Consider the following 9,113-nt stretch of genomic DNA (forward strand, 5'->3'; position numbering starts at 1 on the left):
ATATATATATATATATATATATATATATATATATATATATTACTTTTAATTTTTTATTTTATTAGACTTTGTCGCTGTCTCCCGCGTTAGCGAGGTAGCGCAAGGGAACAGAAGATAGGATGGTCCAACCCACCCACATACACATGTATATACATACACGTCCACACACGCACATATACATACCTATACATTTTAACATATACATACACAGACATATACATATATACACATGTACATATTCATACATGCTACCTTCATCCATTCCCCCGCCACACATGAAATGGCACCCCCCTCCCCCCCATGTGCGCGCGAGGTAGCGCTAGGAAAAGACAACAAAGGCCACATTCATTCATACTCAGTCTCTAGTTGTCATGTGTAATGCACCGAAATCACAGCTCCCTTTCCACATCCTGGCCCAACAAAACTTTCCATGGTTTACCCCAGACGCTTCACATGCCCTGGTTCAATCCATTGACAGCACGTCGACCCCGGTATACCACATCGTTCCAATTCACTCTATTCCTTTCACTCCTTTCACCCTCTTATATGTTCTGGCCCCGGTCGCTCAAAATCTTTTTCATTCCATCCTTCCACCTCCAATTTGGTCTCCCACTTCTCGTTCCTTCCACCTTTGACACATATATCCTCTTTGTCAGTCTTTCGTCACTCACTCTCTCTAAGTGACCCATCCATTTCAATACACTCTCTGCTCTCTCAACCACACTCATTTTGTTACCACACATCTTACCCTTTCATTACTTGATCAAACCACCTCACACCACATATTGTCCTCAAACATCTCATTTCCAACACATCCACCCTCCTCCGCACAACCCCATGCCTCACAACCATATAACATTGTTGGAACCACTATTCCTTCAAACATACCATTGGATTTGTATGTAGCATTAATGGATCTGGAGAATGCATATGATAGAGTTGATAGAGATCCTCTGTGGAAGGTATTAAGGGTATATGGTGTGGGAGGTAAGTTATTAGAAGCACTGAAAAGTTTTTATCAAGGATGTGAGGCATGTGTACGAGTAGGAAGAGAGGAAAGTGATTGGTCCCCAGTGAATGTCGGTTTGCGGCAGGGGTGCGTGATGTCTCCATGGTTGTTTAATTTGTATATGGATGATGTTGTTAGGGAGGTGAATGGAAGAGTTTTGGAGAGAGGGGCAAGTATGCAGTCTGTTGTGGATGAGAGGGCTCGGGAAGTGAGTCAGATGTTGTTCGCTGATGATACAGCGCTGGTGACTGATTCAGGTGAGAGACTGCAGAAGTTGGTAACTGAGTTTGGTAAAGTGTGTGAAAGAAGAAAGCTGAGAGTAAATGTGAATAACAGCAAAGTTATTAGGTTCAGTACGGTTGAGGGACAAGTGAACTGGGAGGTAAGTTTGAATAGAGGGAAACTGGAGGAAGTGAAGTATTTTAGATATCAGGTAGTAGATATGGCAGCGGATGGAGCCATGGAAACGGAAGTGAGTCACAGGGTGGGGGAGGGGGCGAAGGTTCTGGTAGCGTTGAAGAATGTGTGGAAGGCGAGAACGTTATACTATATTATATTACAATATATATATATATATATATATATATATATATATATATATATATATATATATATATATATATATATATATATATTATACTTTGTCACTGTCTCCCGCGTTAGCGAGGTAGCGCAAGAAAACAGACGAAAAGAATGGCCCAACCCACCTACATACACATGTATATACATACACGTCCACACACAGCACATATACATACCTATACATATCAGCGTATGCATATATATACACACACAGACATATACATATATACACATGTACATAATTCATACTGTCTGCCCTTATTCATTCTCGTCGCCACCCCGCCTCACATGAAATGACAGCCCCCTCACCCCGCATGTGCGCGATGTAGCGCTAGGAAAAGACAACAAAGGCCACATTCATTCACACTCAGTCTCTAGCTGTCATGTATAATGCACTGAAACCACAGCTTCCTTTCCACATCCAGGTCCCACTAAACAGACCTTTCCGTGGTTTACCCCAGACGTTTCACATGCCTTGGGTCAATCCATTGACAGCACATCGACCCGGTATACCACATCGTTCCAATACACTATATTCCTTGCACGCCTCCCACCCTCCTGTATGTTCAGGTCCCGATCGCTCAAAATCTTTTTCACTCCACTCTTCCACCTCCAATTTGGTCTCCCGCTTCTCCTTGTTTACTCCAACTCTGAAATATAAATTCCCTTTGTCAATCTTTCCTCACTCATTCTCTCCGTATTTCCACACCATTTCAACACAACCCTCTTATACTCTCTCAACCATACTTTATTTGTTTCCATAAATCTCTCTTACCCTTTCATTACTTATTCGATCTATCTACTTCACACCCCTTACTGTCCTCAAACATTTCATTTCCAACACATTCACCTTCCTCTGCACAACCCTGTCTATAGCTCATGCCTCGCAACCATATAATATTGTTAGAACTACTACTGTTCCTTCAAACATACCCATTTTTGTTCACCGATATAACGTTCTCTCCTTCCACACATTGTTCATCGCTCCCAGAACCTTCGCCCCTTCAACTCCCTGTGACTAACATCCGCCTCCATGGTTCCATTCGCTGCTAAGTCCACTCCCAGATATCTAAAACACTTCACTTCCTCCAGTTTTTCTCCATTCGAACTTGCATCCCAATTAACTTGTCCCTCAACGCCACTAAGCCCGATAACCTTGCTCTTATTCACATTTACTCTCAACTTTCTCATTTCACACACTTTTCCAAACTCAGTCACGAACTTCAGCAGTTTCTTACTCGAATCAGCCACCAGCGCTGTATCATCAGCGAACAACAACTGACTCACTTCCCAAGCCCTCTCATCCACAACACACTGCCTACTTACCCTTCTCTCCAGAACTCTTGCAATCACCTCCCTAACAACCCAATCCATAAAGAAATTTAAAACAACCATGGAAACATCACGCACCCCTGCCGCAAACCAACATTCACTGAGAACCAATCACTTTCCTCTCTTCCTACTCATACACATGCCTTACATCCTCGATAAAAATCTTTCCACTGCTTCCAGCAACTTGCCTCCCACACTATATACTCTTGATACCTTCCACAAAGCATCTCTATCAACTCTGTCTTATCCCTTCTCCAGATCCATAAATGCTACATACAAATCCATTTGTTTTTCTAAGTATTTCTCACATACATTCTTTAAAGCAAACACCTGATCCACACATCCCCTACCACTTCTGAAACCCACACTGCTCTTCCCAATCTGATGCCCTGTACATGCCTTCACCCTCTCAATCAATACCCTCCAATATAATTTCCAGAAATACTCAACAAACCTCTGAAAATTTTAACACTCACCTTTATCCCCTTTGCCTTTGTTCAGTGGCACTATGCATGCATTCCGGCAGTCCTCGGGCACTTCACCTTGAGCCATACATGCATTGAATATCCTCACCAACCCGTCAACACACACAGTCACCCCCTTTTTAATAAATTCCACTGCAATACCATCCAACCCGCCGCCTTGCCGGCTTTCATCTTCCGCAACTTTCACTACTTTTGTCTGTTTACCCAAAACATTTTCCCTAACCCTCTCACTTTTCCCCACACCATCTCGACCAAAATGCCTTATATCTGCCACTCTATCATCAAATACATTCAACAAACCTTCAAAATACTCACTCCATCTCCTTCTCACATCAAACATTACTTGTTATTAACCCATTAGCCCCCTTCACCAAAGTTCCCATATGTTCTCTTGTCTTACGCACTTTATTTACCTTCTTCCAAAAACATCTTTTTATTCTCCATAAAATTTTAATGATACTTTCTCACCCCAACTCTCATTTGCCCTCTTTTTCACCTCTTGCGCCTTTCTGTTGACCTCCTGTCTCTTTCTTTTATACATCTCGCACTCAATTGCATTTTTTCCTGCAAAAATCGTCCAAATGCCTCTCTCTTCTTTTTCACTAACAATCTTACTTCATCCCACCACTCACTACCCTTTCTAATCTGCCCCCCTCCCACGCTTCTCATGCCACAAGCATCTTTTGCAACAAGCCATCACTGCTTTCCTAAATACATCCCATTCCTCCCCCACTTCCTGTATATCCTTTGCTCTCACCTTTTTCCATTCTGCATTCAGTCTCTCCTGGTACTTCCTCACACATGCCTCTTCCCAGGCTCACTTACTCTCACCACTCTCTTCATCCCAACATTTTCTCTTCTCTGAAAATCTCTACAAATCTTCACCTTCGCCTACACAAGATATATATATATATATAATATAATATATATATATATATATATAATATATATATATATTATATATATATATTATATATATATATATAATAATATATATATATATAACATCTTTTTATTCTCCCTAAAATTTAATGATACTCTCTCACCCCAACTCTCATTTGCCCTCTTTTTCACCTCTTGCTCCTTTCTCTTGACCTCCTGTCTCTTTCTTTTATACATCTCGCACTCAATTGCATTTTTTCCTGCAAAAATCGTCCAAATGCCTCTCTCTTCTTTTTCACTAACAATCTTACTTCATCCCACCACTCACTACCCTTTCTAATCAACCCACCTCCCACGCTTCTCATGCCACAAGCATCTTTTGCGCAATCCGTCACATGATTCCCTAAATACATCCCATTCCTCCCCCACTTCCTGTATATCCTTTGCTCTCACCTTTTTCCATTCTGCATTCAGTCTCTCCTGGTACTTCCTCACACATGCCTCTTCCCAGGCTCACTTACTCTCACCACTCTCTTCATCCCAACATTTTCTCTTCTCTGAAAATCTCTACAAATCTTCACCTTCGCCTACACAAGATATATATATATATATAATATATATATATATTATATATATATATCTATATATATATATATATATAATATAATATATATATATATATATATATAATATATATATATATATATATAACATCTTTTTATTCTCCCTAAAATTTTAATGATACTCTCTCACCCCAACTCTCATTTGCCCTCTTTTTCACCTCTTGCTCCTTTCTCTTGACCTCCTGTCTCTTTCTTTTATACATCTCGCACTCAATTGCATTTTTTCCTGCAAAAATCGTCCAAATGCCTCTCTCTTCTTTTTCACTAACAATCTTACTTCATCCCACCACTCACTACCCTTTCTAATCAACCCACCTCCCACGCTTCTCATGCCACAAGCATCTTTTGCGCAATCCGTCACTGATTCCTAAATACATCCCATTCCTCCCCCGCTCCCCTTACTTCCATTGTTCTCACCTTTTTCCATTCTGTACTCAGTCTCTCCTGGTACTTCTCACACAAGTCTCCTTCCCAAGCTCACTTACTCTCACCACTCTCTTCATCCCAACATTTTCTCTTCTCTGAAAATCTCTACAAATCTTCACCTTCGCCTACACAAGATATATATATATATATAAATATATAATATATATATATATATATAGTATATATATATAATATATATATATATATATATCTATATATATATATATATCTATATATATATATATAACATCTTTTTATTCTCCCTAAAATTTTAATGATACTCTCTCACCCCAACTCTCATTTGCCCTCTTTTTCACCTCTTGCGCCTTTCTCTTGACCTCCTGTCTCTTTCTTTTATACATCTCGCACTCAATTGCATTTTTTCCTGCAAAAATCGTCCAAATGCCTCTCTCTTCTTTTTCACTAACAATCTTACTTCATCCCACCACTCACTACCCTTTCTAATCAACCCACCTCCCACGCTTCTCATGCCACAAGCATCTTTTGCGCAATCCGTCACTGATTCCTAAATACATCCCATTCCTCCCCCGCTCCCCTTACTTCCATTGTTCTCACCTTTTTCCATTCTGTACTCAGTCTCTCCTGGTACTTCTCACACAAGTCTCCTTCCCAAGCTCACTTACTCTCACCACCCTCTTCACCCCAACATTCACTCTTCTTTTCTGAAAACCCATACAAATCTTCACCTTAGCCTCCACAAGATAATGATCAAATCCCTCCAAGTTGCACCTCTCAGCACATTTACATCCAAAAGTCTCTCTTTCGCGCGCCTGTCAATTAACATGTAATCCAATAACGCTCTCTGGCCATCTCTCCTACTTACATACGTATACTTATGTACATCTCGCTTTTTAAACCAGGTATTTCCAATCACCAGTCCTTTTTCAGCACATAAATCTACAAGCTCTTCACCATTTCCATTTACAACACTGAACACCCCATGTATACCAATTATTCCCTCAACTGCCACATTACTCACCTTTGCATTTAAATCACCCATCAGTATAACCCGGTCTTGTGCATCAAAACCACTAACACACTCATTCAGCTGCTCCCAAGACACTTGCCCCTCATGATCTTTCTTCTCATGCCCAGGTGCATATGCACCAATAATCACCCATCTCTCTCCATCCACTTTCAGTTTCACCCATATACAAACAGAGTCTACTTCTTACACTCTATCACATACTCCCACAACTCCTGTTTCAGGAGTAGTGCTACTCCTTCCCTTGCTCTGTCCTCTCACTAACCCCTGACTTTACTCCCAAGACTTTCGCAAACCACTCTTCCCCTTTACCCTTGAGCTTCGTTTCACTCAGAGCCAAAACATCCAGGTTCCTTTCCTCAAACATACTACCTATCTCTCCTTTTCTCTCATCTTGGTTACATCCACACAACGATTTAAGACACCCCAATCTGAGCCTTCGAGGAGGATGAGCTTTCCGTGGTTTACCCCAGACGTTTCACATGCCTTGGGTCAATCCATTGACAGCACATCGACCCGGTATACCACATCGTTCCAATACACTATATTCCTTGCACGCCTCCCACCCTCCTGTATGTTCAGGTCCCGATCGCTCAAAATCTTTTTCACTCCACCCTTCCACCTCCAATTTGGTCTCCCGCTTCTCCTTGTTTACTCCAACTCTGAAATATAAATTCCCATTGTCAATCTTTCCTCACTCATTCTCTCCGTATTTCCACACCATTTCAACACAACCCTCTTATACTCTCTCAACCATACTTTATTTATTTCCATAAATCTCTCTTACCCTTTCATTACTTATTCGATCTATCTACTTCACACCCCTTACTGTCCTCAAACATTTCATTTCCAACACATTCACCTTCCTCTGCACAACCCTGTCTATAGCTCATGCCTCGCAACCATATAATATTGTTAGAACTACTACTGTTCCTTCAAACATACCCATTTTTGTTCACCGATATAACGTTCTCTCCTTCCACACATTGTTCATCGCTCCCAGAACCTTCGCCCCTTCAACTCCCTGTGACTAACATCCGCTTCCATGGTTCCATTCGCTGCTAAGTCCACTCCCAGATATCTAAAACACTTCACTTCCTCCAGTTTTTCTCCATTCGAACTTACATCCCAATTAACTTGTCCCTCAACGCCACTAAGCCCGATAACCTTGCTCTTATTCACATTTACTCTCAACTTTCTCATTTCACACACTTTTCCAAACTCAGTCACGAACTTTAGCAGTTTCTTACTCGAATCAGCCACCAGCGCTGTATCATCAGCGAACAACAACTGACTCACTTCCCAAGCCCTCTCATCCACAACACACTGCCTACTTACCCTTCTCTCCAGAACTCTTGCAATCACCTCCCTAACAACCCAATCCATAAAGAAATTTAAAACAACCATGGAAACATCACGCACCCCTGCCGCAAACCTACATTCACTGAGAACCAATCACTTTCCTCTCTTCCTACTCATACACATGCCTTACATCCTCGATAAAAATCTTTCCACTGCTTCCAGCAACTTGCCTCCCACACTATATACTCTTGATACCTTCCACAAAGCATCTCTATCAACTCTGTCTTATCCCTTCTCCAGATCCATAAATGCTACATACAAATCCATTTGTTTTTCTAAGTATTTCTCACATACATTCTTTAAAGCAAACACCTGATCCACACATCCCCTACCACTTCTGAAACCACACTGCTCTTCCCCAATCTGATGCCCTGTACATGCCTTCACCCTCTCAATCAATACCCTCCAATATAATTTCCCAGAAATACTCAACAAACCTCTGAAATTTGAACACTCACCTTTATCCCCTTTGCCTTTGTTCAGTGGCACTATGCATGCATTCCGGCAGTCCTCGGGCACTTCACCTTGAGCCATACATGCATTGAATATCCTCACCAACCAGTCAACAACACAGTCACCCCCTTTTTTAATAGATTCCACTGCAATACCATCCAAACCCGCCGCCTTGCCGGCTTTCATCTTCCGCAACTTTCACTACTTCTTGTCTGTTTACCAAATCATTCTCCCTAACCCTCTCACTTCGCACACCACCTCGACCAAAATACCTTATATCTGCCACTCTATCATCAAATACATTCAACAAACCTTCAAAATACTCACTCCATCTCCTTCTCACATCATCATTACTTGTTATTAACCCCATTAGCCCCCTTCACCAATGTTCCCATATGTTCTCTTGTCTTACGCACTTTATTTACCTTCTTCCAAAAACATCTTTTTATTCTCCATAAAATTTAATGATACTTTCTCACCCCAACTCTCATTTGCCCTCTTTTTCACCTCTTGCGCCTTTCTGTTGACCTCCTGTCTCTTTCTTTTATACATCTCCCAGTCATTTGCCCTTTTTTCCTGCAAAAATCGACTAGATGCCTCTCTCTTCTTTTTCACTAACAATCTTACTTCATCCCACCACTCACTACCCTTTCTAATCTGCCCCCCTCCCACGCTTCTCATGCCACAAGCATCTTTTGCACAAGCCATCACTGCTTTCCTAAATACATCCCATTCCTCCCCCACTTCCTGTATATCCTTTGCTCTCACCATTTTCCATTCTGCATTCAGTCTCTCCTGGTACTTCCTCACACATGCCTCTTTCCCAGGCTCACTTACTCTCACCACTCTCTTCATCCCAACATTTTCTCTTCTCTGAAAATCTCTACAAATCTTCACCTTCGCCTACACAAGATATATATATATATATATATATATATATATATATATATATA

The sequence above is a fragment of the Panulirus ornatus genome, chromosome 56 (genome assembly GCF_036320965.1).
Source record: "Panulirus ornatus isolate Po-2019 chromosome 56, ASM3632096v1, whole genome shotgun sequence".
NCBI classification, from domain to species: Eukaryota; Metazoa; Arthropoda; class Malacostraca; order Decapoda; family Palinuridae; genus Panulirus; species Panulirus ornatus.